General features: G+C 44.5%; 1 protein-coding gene across 5 annotated transcripts in view; it reads left to right on the forward strand.

Moving 5' to 3' along the window:
• The window catches only part of SMARCA2 (SWI/SNF related, matrix associated, actin dependent regulator of chromatin, subfamily a, member 2), a 174,301-nt gene that overhangs the window by 108,188 nt on the left and 51,799 nt on the right, over positions 1-14,314 (forward strand). The gene's annotated exons all lie outside the window — the stretch shown is intronic.

Genomic DNA, 14,314 nt, shown 5'->3' on the forward strand with positions numbered 1-14,314 from the left:
TTTCGCCCCACTTGGCCTGACAGGGCGCAGACCTAGTACCGGTGGTTGACGGCACTCTGGGACCCTGGGTAGAGCAGGACCAGAGGATGTGCGCCGGAAACAGCTCGTTCGGGGTGAAAACCAAATAAAACAGAAGCTGTGGTTGTGAGTTGTTCGCTTTATCGAAAGGGGATGCGGCCCCCGAGCTTTGTGAACCACGGCTTCTAGGACCTAGGACATAAGAGGGTGGGTAGGTAGAAAAGCACTGGGAAGTATTTTTGAGATTGGTTATCAAAGGCGGACAGGTCTTGGCTCCACTTGAAATGTGATTTACTCAGGATGCTATATGATGAGAGAGACATGACCTGAATTTTGAAAAGGCTGGAAAAAGAAAGAGACAAAGAGAGCTTTGCTCATGTTTATGGCCAAACGATGGCATGTGAAATCTGACTTCCGTGTGACCATCCTACCATTGTATCCAAATATTCCCATGGTCCCAGAGCATGGTTTTATGGATTTCTTTTGTTTCCCTGTTGTAAGGATGTTGCTGCATAATTACGACTCATTCTATAATGTGACGGGTTTTGTGTTTGTCTAATAATCATTTCTGAGCTCAAGAAAATTCCCTTTCCCTTTCTCTTTTATTTAAGCAATAAATTAAGTACCTGGAGTCCTATTACAGGAGAGGATACAACGATCCAGGCCAAAACGTGCAAAGTCAATCTTTATAGGTAGACTCTCCAGATACTACAGGCAAAATAACCTTGTTTATCAGGCAAGAAAGTAGCTGAACCCACCATTTTAAAAAATAATTGTTGGGAAATGCCCTTAAGAAAAATAACATGATCTTAGAAAGTTTCCAAGTTGGAATATCTCATGTGTTCCCTTTTTCTTTCAGCATAGGTCACTAATGAATAGCGCAGTGCCTAGCACATAGTAGGGACCTGACGAATGTTTGTGAAATACAGTGATAACTTTTAAGAGGAACGTGAAAATTGCCTCATTTACCATAATGTTAGGATAGCATCTCTCTTTCTCATGATCCACCAGACTTCCTTTCACCTCTAGCATACACATCTAAAACTGGAAAACTAGGTACCTGGGTGGCATAGTGGTTGAGCATCTGCCTTCAGCTCAGGTCGTGATCCTGGGGTCCTGGAATCGAGTCCCACTTTGGGCTCCCTGCAGGAAACCTGCTTCTCTCTCTGTCTACATCTCTGCCTCTCTCTGGTCTCTCATGAATAAATACATAAAATCTTAATAAATAAATAAATAAAATAAATAAATAAAAATGGAAAACTAGTTTGTTTTTCAAAATGACACCGTGAAATTCATGTTCACGCTGTGGTGTATCGCGAGATACGAAGCCACCCAGGAAGGACAAAACTGTTCTCGGTGCAGCTCTGTTGTAACATGTCTTTTTGTGATCCATTCTTTGGAAAATCGTCTGTCCATATTTGGTAGGAGCCAATAACTTGTTGTCAACCGGGACCCGCCATCAATGCAGCAGGCCCCATGGCCAAGGCGTTCAAAATAGATACTTCCTGTCATTTGTTTTTTTGTTCACCAGCAGCAATCCTGTTCAATATCAGCCTACTAAGCTTTTTCTTGGTAATAACATTATATTCAAGGGGTTTTCGCGAGCCTGGATGGGAAAAGATGTTCTCTACTGGCTTATGATTGAATGTGCCGAGTGGACCCAGCCAACACAGCCTTGAAAGGGAATATGGCAAAGATGGTCGTGAAAGAAATGCGGAAACAGGGCTAAAATAATTCTTCTCTCTCCTGGCAATGATGCACAAAGCCTGCTTGGCAGAGGCTTGGGAGTTACAGAGCATCCCAGAGCTGGAAGGCAGCTGAATGGAGCAGCTACCCATCCCCTGCTTGAAACCGCATCCTCCGCAGCCCCAGTGCCAAGAGGCTGGTCACCCCTCAGGGAAACGCTCTGCCTTTTTTGTCTGCATAGGGCCTCCAATCTGGGGTCAGCCCCGACAGTTCCTTCCTCTCCGCTTTGAACCGAATCCTCTTTCCTCATCTGCTGTTCCTCACTGGCCTGGATTCTGCTTCCTGGGGTGAACAGAGCCCTGTTTTTTCTGTCGTTAGCATCACGTCCCACTGGATCAAACATGAGGACTCATGTTCAGCCTGGAATGAACTTCCCCACCCTCCTCTTCCTCCTCCTCCTGAACTTCTCTCATCCTCCCAGGCCCAGCTCCATCACCGCCACATCCATGGCACCTTCACAAATAAATAGTAATTGAACTTTTCTCTGTGCTCTCACATGGCCGTGCTCACTCTTTGGTCACAGCTCAAAATCCAGTTTCCTGGCATTCCTGGTAGTTTCCTAGTAGCAAGTAATGTGGATCTTGTTAGAACTTAGGAATTCCATGTAAGTGCCCATTGATTGCCACATTGAATTAGCACCAGATTGATGTGCAAGAGGATAGCCTAGGGGAACATTCACGGCTGCCACGGCTGGACTGAAACATACCCAACTCATGGGCCTCTACGAAAAAATGAGTAGACTTACTCCTCCCATAAAAGCCCAAGGTGGAAAAAAAAAAAAAAGCCAAGGTGGATGGTTCGTGGGGGCAGCTACTCTCCATGTCCAGACTCTCAAGAGTCCAGGCTGACAGAGCCTCTGCCAACTTCTTCATCTGCATCCTGGTGAGGCTGGAAGTGGGGGAGGCAGCACAGAGTGGTGGGTGTGGGGTTTGGATGGGCCAGGCCTGCACGGTCCCCTGTCATTTCCGCTCATGTCCCATTGGCTGGAACTCAGTCGTGTGGCCACACTTGGCTGTAAGGGAGACCAGGAAATGTGGTCTGGCCATCAGCCCAGGAAAATAAGATTCTGGTGACTAGCTAGCAGTCTCTGCCTCAGAACACTTAGGTTAAATTTAAGTGAAATGGCCACTTTCCTTGAAAATTTTATTATGGTTTTATCACAAACAGGTTTTATTTTATAATCCTATTATGCTAAAAATTCCCACAGTGACCTTTAGACAATCTGTTTAGTTGGAAGATCTTAAAATTTTTCTGTATTCATAATGTTGTTTTAAATGAGAAGGATCACAATTTCAAACATAGCTCAATTAAAAAAAAAAGTTTTTTAAAAGTTCTTCTGAAATCCCTGTTTTCCATTGAGGGAAACTTAGATTTCTTTGGTGTTAGCCAGTCTCAAGTTAATGGGGGTTATCTTTATCTTTTGGGGGTTGTCAGGTCAGCACTCGTGTATCTCATGGGCTGTTTCTCTTCCTCTCCTGGGGGCTGCAGTTCCATCTTCCTTCCCAACTGGCATCTGGAAAATGGTAGAAGCTGGTGTTCTGTCATGGCCCTGGGGGCTGGTGCCCTGGTTTCCCGCTGTCCTGTGGGTCTCTGCTAGGTTCGGTGCAGGGCTACTGGCCTGGCCTGTCCCTGGAGGTCTCGACGTGCATCTGATCTGGTCCCATCTCATTCCCTGGGAGATTTCCATGATCCTTGCTACTGCAGTCTGGGGTCCCGGCTCCATCTCCAGGTTGGCAGCTCTCCTGCACTCTGAGGTCTTGTGAGGACCCCCAGCCCTTCTGGTGCTGCCACAGCACACCCAGCTCTTTCTGTGCTCTGCTTGAGAATCTGCAAAAAGTCTTGGCTGCTTCCTTCACACCGTGCTAGAACAGGCAAGAGAGCCTAGCCCCATTTCTCGACAATGGCAGAGTCACCACCAGGGGGTTGTCAAGACTGAAGTTCCCAGACTCTGTGGCTGGGTGGGTGAGGGAGCTTTTTAAAACAAGTGAGACAAAAATGTCTTACTTTTTGCATATTGTGTCTGGCTATGTGAACACATCATCAAGGACCCTCCCAGAGCCTTAAGAGGAGCATGTCAGGTGAGAGTCTTGAAGTTTGCACTTTATTAGCCTCACAGAAAATCTACTTCTGGGCATTTTTAGGATCTCATTCCTCTTGCTCCTTGCACCTACCCCCTAACACACCACCTAGGGGCCCTCACAGGCGAGTATTCATTTCAACCCCAACCAGGTTCACTTCTGGCACTAACTACCCAGAGTTGGCACAGACCGCATAAGTTAAAGGGGCTCAGGCGCCAGCAAGACGGTGCTTATTTCACCCCCCAGCCACACTCTGGGAGTCCCCTGGCCACCGGCTCTTCTGACTGACTGGCTATAAATTCAGGGGTTCTCATGACTCCCTCGGTTTCAGTTAATTGGCTATGATGATAAATAGAACTCAGAAAAGCACTACTTGTGGTTACAGTTTTATTACTGAAGACACAAGTCAGGAGGACCAGCAAATGAAGAGGTGCATAGCACGAGGTCTAAGAAGCAGACAGAGATCCCCCTCCTGTTTGAATCAGGGTGCATCACCCTCCTGACACTGCAGTATGTGCACCAACCAGGAAGCTCCCTCCACTGAGCTTCAGCATCCAGAGTTTTTATCCAGGGCTCATTACTATGTAGGCACAAATGATTAAAATCACTGGCTGGAAAAAGAAAAGAAAGTAAAGTAAAAAGTAAAATAAAATAAAATAAAATAAAATAAAATAAAATAAAATAAAATAAAATAAATAAAATAAAATAAAATAAAATAAAATAAAATAAAATAAAATAAAATAAAATAAAAAAATAATCAGCTGGATGATCGGACTCCTTCCCCAGTCCCCAGCTCCTCCCAGGCCCGCCTGGCTCAACAGCCCAACCACCTACTCAAGTGGTTGGTCCTTCTGGTGACTGCCCCCATCCTGAAGCCCTCTAGGGGCCCTCCTTGGTCACCTCATTAGCATAACAAAGACACCGCTTACCACTCAGGAAATTCCGAGGGCTTTAGAAGCTCCATGCCAGCAACCCAGGACAAAGACCAGACAAATTCTTGATTATACAACAGGTGGCAATATCCTCAGGCCTGACCTCTTACCTCTCTACCCCTTTACTCCCGCTGAGAAAGAAGGCTCTCTGCCCTGCCTTCCTGTCACATACAGATAGCAACTTCCCGTACACTTGTGGCCCCGCCATAGGGTGCAGCACGGTGGCATCTAGCGGCTCTGAGGAGTCCTGTGCCTCAGACATAGCTCTAGATTACAAAGAGCCTTTGGAAGTGAGGAAACCCCTCTCCCTCACCAAATCCTGATTGAGACTGCTCTCTGATGGTGGGCTCATAAATCCGCCGTTGGGGAGGCACTGGTGGCCTTTGGTTTCTTTCCTTTGCATACCAACTTTATCCCAATCCTTCTGAAGGCAGTGGGTGGCTCCCCTGAACAGGGAATAGCACCTCTAGAAAGTTTAAAAGAGAAATGTAAATGTGGTTTTAAAAATATGATATCCCTTAGCATGTTGTAGCTTTTCCCATGGTGAACCCAAGGTGATAACAGTGCTACACCACGTACTATGGGTGTGCATGCTCACGCATGTGTTTGCACATACACAATAATTGGCTCATGTTGTTAATTTCTTGAAAAAAATATGTTCGTGTCTTTATATGTGAGAGCAGGCGTTCCATCGGTCTAAATTGGCAGATGTCTGATGAGCCCAGTGGGACAGGTTTTCCGGTTGAACTCCAGCCATGTGTGCACTGCGATGTCTCTAATATTGCAGTCTTTATCGGGGCAGGGGCTCTGTAAGATTGGGGTGATTGCAAAGCTAAAAGCTGGGCTCAGGGTGAGTGCTGGAGTACTTGGTTGTTTTTCTATTCTTCCTCTTGCATCAGTCCTTCTGCCAACTTCAGAATCCCTTCCTTTCCTTAAAACATTTAGTGACACCTCAGAATTTATTTAATTGCCGAGTGAGTGATTTGTACCCTACAGCACTGGAAGATAATTGGAATGCAAACTAAATTATGTGTTCCGTGTAATATTTAATTGCTAGCCAGATAGAAGAATGAACTTTGAAGACGACACTTTTGTTTCATCGTGGATGTGATGTCTCGAAACTGTAATTCGGAAAGGTCCTTCTTATTTGCTGGGTGTCTCTCCGTGCAGTCCTCATACATGAGGACGAGGATGCTCTTTTTAGTATTCTGTATAAGCTCCTGGTGATGAAGGAACTTACTTCTGTGTTTGCAGTGCCCTGGACAGTTGGGCCCCCAACCAAGTTATGTAAGTGATGGTGATAAGCGCTGCTTCCTCACATCTTTAAATCTAGGGATGGATGCAACTGGTTTTAGAAGGTTTAGGATTTCAAGACGGACCTCAAGGAAGGGAAGCATAGGGAATACTCTCATTTTCCTCAACTAGTCTGTCAAGTAAGAGCCCAAGCTCCCCATGAAGACTGTGTCTGAGTGGTGACTTCCTGGTCCTGTCTCCTGACCCCTAAAAAGATTTGGGGGTTATCTCCTTCTAACAGCTCAAAGTGGAGGAAACAGTAAGAGAGTCTTAAACCATACAGGAGTAGGAGTAATCAGTAAGTAAAATGCAACACTTCTCAAGGGAATTTACCTGGGTGTCTTAAAAAGCTACATAACCCCAGGATGCAAATACAGAATAAGATCCCCTCCTTGGCTTTCCATCCCAAGCAGCCTGTGCCAAAACCTACATGGGAAAGAGACAGAGAAATTCATGAAGAGGTAGTCACAAAGAGCTGGGAACCAAGAAAGTTTAAAGAAATTGGTATTTCAAACAAAACATTTGAAATTCTGTTGAAAACACAATGAGAAATAGCAAAATGTCTTGTCACCCATCCGAAGAGGATTTTTCTCCCTAGAAATCCTGCGTTGGGGCTGGATTAAATACAATCCAGCCTGAAATCAGAGACAGGGGCTGGAAATTTCTAACTGTAATCACAGCTAAGAGCATCTGTGATGCTGTGAAATGTCCTTTTCTCCTATAATATCTTATACTGACAAGATTTTCTTGTCTGTTTTTGTTTTTCAGGATTCTTTAGCAAAAGTGTAACATACAGAATGCCTTTAATATTTTGCTGCTTTTGTTTTGTCACTTTAAGTAATCTTTCTTTGCTTTTTGCTATAAGACATAAAAATTGATTTTTTTCCCCCTTTTATCAAATAGCATTTTTAAGCTTTTAAAATTGGGTCATTAGATCTACGGGGGCAAAATTTCTAGTAAGCTGCATTTCCGTTTTTATACACAAGGGAGAGCTAAGGACCTAGAAAATAGATTTGGGTTTTGCCAAATTCCTAGTTCTTCAGCACTTCAGGAAGGAGGTACTGAACCTATTAGTGGCAAGAGGTTGAACTGTTTGGGGAAATAATTGACAGTAAATGAATTTTGGTAACTTTTCAGCAATTTTTATTTTATCTTTAAATCCACTGGATAGATTGTTTTCACAGCGATTGGACCTTAATATGTTGCTTTTTGTCAAAATCCAGCAGGCTAAGTCCAGTAGAAGAAAGAACCCTCCGAGGGCCAACTAAAATAAATATTCAAGGTTGAGAAGCAGGAGAGACTTGTTTTGCTCAATTTTTAAAACTGTGACGCATGGAATTTCTGGTTTCGAGTCCTATCCTTTGAAATAGGGATTCAGCACTGAAATGTAACTCAGGCATGGAAAGCAACCATGGGAAATTGGATGGGGCTTACCAATATTTACAAGCCCAAGTAAGTTTGCCTTATCTTTATGTGGAGCCAACTCCTGCAGAGAAATAGATGATTTTAGAAATATGTCTGCTTTTTTGAATCAAGATTTGGTTCCTGTCCCATACTTTTTTTTCTTTGATCAATAAAGCTGCATGAAGAACATCTTTCTAAAAGAATTTTTGTTTATCTTTGACAAGTAAAAAGTATATATATTAAAGGCGTACCATGTGATGTTTTGATACTGATATACGTTTTGAAATGACATCATTCATGGGGTAGAAGTGGGGTGGGTACCTGTCAGGAAGTTAGAGGCAGGGCAGGGTGACTTTACCATCACTGTGTCCACGTCCAGGTGGGTGTCAGAACTGTAACTTTGGTGGCTGTGTACCTGAGTAGCTCAGGATAATGGCCAAAAATGTAAGCCTTGGGATGCCTGGGTGGCTCAGTGGTTGAGCATCTGCCTTCAGCTCGGGCTGTGATCCCAGGGTTCTGGGATCAAGTCCCAAATTGGGCTCTGCACGGGGTGCCTGCTTCTCCCTCTGCCTGTGTCTCTGCCTCTCTGTATCTCTCATGAATAAATAAATAAAATCTTAAAAAATGAAAAAACGTAAGCTTTGCAGTCCGATGAATCCAGGTTCAAATCCCAACTCTGTCTAATTATAATTAGCTTGTGACCCTTGGTGCCTCATGTAACCATTTTGCTACAAAATGGGGGGAATAACAGCATATACTTCATAGACTTCTCTGAGGTTTCAGTGTGTAATATTTAACCTGGTTCATATAAGAAGAATTCCAAACACATATTGACTCTTACAAAAAAAGTATTATCTCAGAATAAACCTGGTAAGTAATAGTAAAAGAGGAAAAAAAAATTTCCATTGTGTGTCTTGAATACAGAGTTTGGGGTGACAGGAGAAGGGAAAGAGGCCCCCGGGTGGATAATGAGGCACCCATCCCCCACTCATGAATGGGAATTAGGGAGGAGATGTTCCCTTGCTCAATATGCCGTGTGAGGGGTCTATAGGCTTATTCGCCTCAATCCCACCAGCCTACACACACTCAGCTATCAGCTCTCTCTGTACGACGGTTTTCTACTTAATCCTTCCCTGTAGGAAGAGCATAGGGACCCAGCTATCAGGAACCACGCCTGTGGGGTCCTGGCCCAGCTGCCAGTGAAGGATGTGATTCTGGGCCTCCTGGGTCGAGTTAGTTGCCTTATCTTTGATTTGCAGGGTCCCTTCCACAACCTCCTAAATCACAGGAAGCTGCTTTGACTTTTACTTTGTACTCTGGTTTTAATAATGATCATCTTCGGCTTTCCCATTAGTGGGCCCATACATGGAGGCTTAAAAAAAAAAAAAAAAACAGATTCCGTTCCACACCCATTTTATCGAATGCCCACTAGGTTGAGCCACGCTGTGCTCGGACTGGGGAAAGCAGTGTTAATTGTCAAGTTTCTGTTCTTTTCCGTCGGAACGGTGCCCACCTTATTAGTGCAATTAAGAGCCAGATTTGAGAGATGCTATTAGAGATAATAGTGCACACTTAGCCACCTTAAAGAGCTTGTCAAGAGCAGGTCTCCAAGTGTACACAGATGGGAATTAATAGAGATTAAAATAGACTGTGAGAGGCTCTAACTTGTAGGGCTTTAACTGTTCAAGAAATGAGCAGAGTTTAAGCAATGTGGATCCTACTTGATGCTAGAGTTTTAGTGTCCTGCCTCTGGGGACGTTACTTAGGATTTTCCGTCCCCCAGGTTCCAGACTACCATGGGAGGGAAGGGCGGCTTCTTTTCTATGCCCTGCACAGGGGGAAGGCCATAGAGTTCAACTCCTAGCTGTCGCTGGGAGGCCCTTGCCTCTCTGACAGCCGCACCTGTGCTCCTGAGGTTTCTACTGAGCCTGCTTGACCCCCAGTGGAAGCAAAATAGAGCACAGCACACCCTCTGCCTTTAGATGCTGGAGCATGTGATGTTTGCAGATTCCTGGCATTCCTCTTTGTTCACAACAGTTCAGGTGGTTACCCAGAGAAGTCAGAGGGTACTTTCCAAGCCAAATACCAACTCCTGTCACCCCCTACCCACTATTTCCACTTGTACTTCCCAACACACCTCCACCCCCATCCGCCACATAAAACCCTCTCTGATTGCAAGTTTGATTAAACCCAGACCCTTCAACGTGGTCTATGAGGTGGGGCCATCTGATCTCCACCAGCCCTTGAACCTCAACTTCTCTGCTTGCTGTCTAGGTGGCTCTCACACATGGGGCTTCTGCAGAAGTTCAGAGCCTCTGCACTTCTAGGAAGCCTCCTTCCTAGATCATCACGTGACTGTCTCCTTGCCCTGGTGGTCCCTTTCCAGAGAGATCCCTCCTGACCACACTAGCTGAAACAGTGAGGCCTGGCCAGTATCTGTCACATGACCTGTATCAATTTTCTTCATGGCCCTTGCTATCATGCAAAGGTCAGCTTGTTGCCTCCTTCCACTAGTATTAAACTCCAAGAAAGCCAGAGCCCTAGCCCATCTGGTGCATTGCCATATGCCAGCATCGGAGCACCTCACGCATAGTAAGCACTCCGTAAATACTTGTGATGAAGTGAGCACACCAGCCAGAGATTGCAGTCTGTGTCCTTTGGGCAGAGTCTGCAAATCCTGTGTTTTTTGGCTAATGTGGGTCAAGGTAGACATTGTCAGCATTCTTTCCCATTAGATTCCAATGATCTGTGTCTTCATGGAAAGATTTCTTACTTAAAGGAATTCTAAAGGCATGCAGTTCTAACATAAGTGCTCTTGAGCTTCTCAAGAATTTGAAGGTGCTGTTCTAATTTCAGGGCACAGTGATGAAGATCACTTAAATATGCACACAAAAGTACAACCACTGCTTCAATGCTTCAGCCTTGCTATTCCTTGGAAGTTACCACAGATTTCACAACCGCCTTCCAGCTCAAACCTTTTCTTTCTTTTCGGGCAAAAACCAGATTGAGACATCCAATCTAACTCCAAGTTAAAAGACAAAAAGAACGCACTAAATTAATTGGGTTTTCACTTTGAGTTTTGAGTAAGAAAGTGCCCAGTAGAGAAGGTCATCTTAGGCACTAGGCCATATGCTTTTTATAGAGCTTCTTTCTTATTTTCTATTAGAGAATGTTAGATTGTCAGAATCATGAAAAATTGTAGATGGGGCCATGAAACTGTGCTCCAGGCAAAGCTTACTCTGCCACTCCTAGTGAAATACAATATTGAAGGTCACTGTACCCATAGTCCTTTATAGAAAGCATATTCCTAATGCACAATGCTGGGTTATTTTTTAAAAGATTTTATTTATTTATTCATGAGAGACACACAGAGAGAGAGGCAGAGACATAGGCAAAGGGAGAAGCAGGCGCCATGCAGGGAACCTGATGTGGGACTCGATCCCAGGACCTCAGGATCACACCCTGAGGCCAAAGGCAGATGCTCAACTGCTGAGCCACACAGGTGTCCCAGGATGCTGTTTTGTAAAATGTCCTTCCCTTGTACCATGTGTGTGTATTTTCTAAAGATTTCCTAAAGATTATTTAAAATGATAGCTTCACACCTTTCTCAAGGTTGCGAGTGGATCTATTCCTGTCTTCCAAATTGCCTCTGATAATTTAGTGGAAAGAAGAGGGTGGGGGCTGAGGCATCAGGAGGATATCAGGGGTCTAGTTCCAGATCTGTCTTCATTTTGCTATGTGACATCTTGGATGAGTCACTTCACCTCCCCGGGAGGGAGGAGGGTGAGGAAGAGTGGCCCTGTCCTTCCTGGCCCCGTCCTTCCTGCCCTGTCCTTCTTTGACTTTGCTTTTGGTGATCTTGGAGAGAACTATAGATTCACCCTGGTCTGGCTTCAGCTCTGAGACTCAACTCTCAGGGACTGAAAGCCATGGGCAAGAGATTCCCTCCTTGTTCTTAGGAAGGCTTTCTCTTGAAAATGCAGGTTTGACACAGGGTCCTATAGCATGTTGGTGGACTCAGTACGTGGTACAGTGTTTGCGACAATCCAGTTGTTTGCAGCATTTAGAGAGTGGAACTGAGTCCGTGTGCTGACAGGACATGATACATGGGAAGCCTGGAGTCCTGGGATTGAGTCCTACATCGGGCTCCCTGCGTGGGATTCCCTCTGCCTGTGTCTCTGCCTCTCTTTCTCTGTGTCTCATGAATGAATAAATAAAATCTTAAAAAAAAAAAAAGTACCCATGCCTTCATTTTTTTTGAATCCCCTGCACACTACCAAGCAGTGTGCATAACAGGTGCCAAATGGATCCATTTTGCTCATTGACATGAATATCAAGTCCTCCCATCCAGCCCAAATTATCAAGACCAAATCCATTTGCCTTCATTTTAACTTAAAAGGAAATCAGTACACTAATGTCATGGGGTGTTACTGGAAGCCATAGGAAGATACTGTGGAGTCCAGCAGACCACAGTGTCAACATTGCAGGGGAATCCTGGACATAAATATGCATTCTGCAATAGAAGTAATAAATCCAGTTTAGGGGTTTTACTTGCCACCATTTTATCTTGTTACATGAATCTTAAAAAAAAAAAAAGATTTCTTATTTATTCACAAGAGACAGAGAGAGAGAGAGAGGCAGAGACATAGGCAGAGGGAGAAGCAGGCTCCCTGCAGGGAGCCGGATGCGGGACTCGATCCCAGGACCCCAGGATCATGCCCTGAGCCAAGGGCAGACACTCAACAGCTGAGCCACCCAGGTGCCCCTTGTTACATGTATGACTCTGATGATTGTTGTTTTAGTTGTAGCTTTCTGCATTTTTATAATCAGCACCTGAAAACCCTTGGAGCTTTGCTTTTTTTTTTTTTTCTTTTTTTTAATGTAAAGCTGAAAATAGTGTTTTTGGGAGGCATTTTTCCCGTCTTAAAAAAAAAAGTTACAGAAGAGTGAGGAAAAGAAAACAGAATCACCTGTGATCTCCCTGACCTTCACGTACCCAGGTTGGAGAAGTAGCCAAGTAAAACACGGCCAGGGGTTATTTCAGTGCTATTACGTTCAGAATTATTTTTAACCTGTTACAAGGCTGAGCTCTTTTGTAGCCGTTTCAATAAATCCCAGCCCTTGATACCCATCAAGCCCCAGCCTGCTGTTAGTAATATTTGCATGTCCTTCCACTTGATTGAAGAACACCCTACTTTACAGGGCGCCCTGTGCCAAAGGACTGACCTTTTTTTTTGGAAGGCCGTTAAGGGGTACATGGGGGCATGCCTTCCCACACTGGAATAGTGGTTTTTGGCTTCTCCATAAACACGGCTTTTATGTTACCACTTCAGATTTCACAGGCTGTTCCCCCCTCTTTTCAAAATTGCTTTTACCTCACTGCATCATGTCGTTGGCCCATTTTTACTACCACAAAGTGGGCTCCCATCTCCCCACTCCCTTCCCCAGGACTAATGGGTTTTGTTTACTTTGAGATATAATTGATGTGAAAATATCATTCTTTTTAGTTGCCAGATCTGAATTCTTAATCCAAACTCCTTCCCATAGAATTTTCAGGACTTTGGAGTCCCTCCACTTCTGCCTTCTCTGTTCCAGACAGTGCTAGGCTGGGAGCTATAAATATGTATCACGTTTTAATCCCATTACAGACTTGGAACAGATACTACTTCTCCCATTTTACAGATGAGACACTAAGCCTCACAGACAAGGAGCATGGTTTTTGGATTTAGCATGTGGTCCACGGCTGGTAGATTTGTCGGATGAATGCCGAATGTTCAGTTTATTATTAAATGCACATCAGGCCAAGTCTGCAGGGACTGGGCAGGGGGGGGGGATGTTATGGCCCCTTTGCCCACTGAGCCCACCTCCTCCTGGCTTATGAATTCCAGCTGTTTGTTGAAAAGGTTACAGGAGCTCAGGGTGGATGAACAGCAGGTGAGTCTCTTGACGTTGGGAGGACTAGCATCTAGAGAAATTCAAGACAGCGCTTTAGATGGAAGGAATACAAGATACACCTCGTGAAGGTGTCTAGCCCTGCCACTCTTCAAGAAGGGGTTCTTGGTGGACCCCCATCTGCTGAACAGTGGGACTCCGCAGGCTTTTGAGGACTCAGGTCAGCTTCTCTCCCCTTTTTATTTGCCTTGCTTGTGGGGAGGACAGTGTCACTCTCTGTCCTCCTCCTCACCTTGTTCACAATGCTGCACACACTGTTCTTTTAGCCAGGTGAGGGGTGGTCTTTGTTGTACCTTCCAGGTTAGCGGGATCTTTTTGGCCAACAAGGCTGAATGTCTTATTTAGGCCATTTTATTCCCAAAGCTAGAGCAAGACACAGGACTGTATCGTCACCAGTTAAAATAAAGGCAGTTTGAAGGCTCCTGGCTGGCCCGGTCTGAAGAGCACGCCACTTTCAATCTCGGAGTCATGAGTTTGAGCCCCACGTTGGGTGCAGAGAAGACTTAAAATAACTAAGTAAACTTTAAAAATAGAATAAAGGCAGTTTATAGAGGTGGTTTGGAGCAGGGCAAACCAAAACCAAAATCTTTGCCCCATGTATCTGGCTTATTTTAATTCACTGTATAGTTGTGTAGCTTCTCAAGCAGTCTTACAATATGGTTCCTTGATCAGCCCTGCCATTTTGAGAAAGCAGAAGAATAAAGAGTGAAGATTTAATTTTATTGCAACAAGATTTCTGGGTCCCACTGGTGGGTAAGGCATCAGTCTAAACGCCTTTACATTTTGATTAAGGGGACCTTTTTTTTTTTTTTAATTCCCAAAGAGATTTCAGGCTGATAGGAGATTCAGGCCTATTTTAAAAGAAGAACAAAACTCCTACAAAGCAGAATT

The sequence above is a fragment of the Nyctereutes procyonoides genome, unplaced genomic scaffold (genome assembly GCF_905146905.1).
Source record: "Nyctereutes procyonoides isolate TBG_1078 unplaced genomic scaffold, NYPRO_anot_genome, whole genome shotgun sequence".
NCBI classification, from domain to species: domain Eukaryota; kingdom Metazoa; phylum Chordata; class Mammalia; order Carnivora; family Canidae; genus Nyctereutes; species Nyctereutes procyonoides.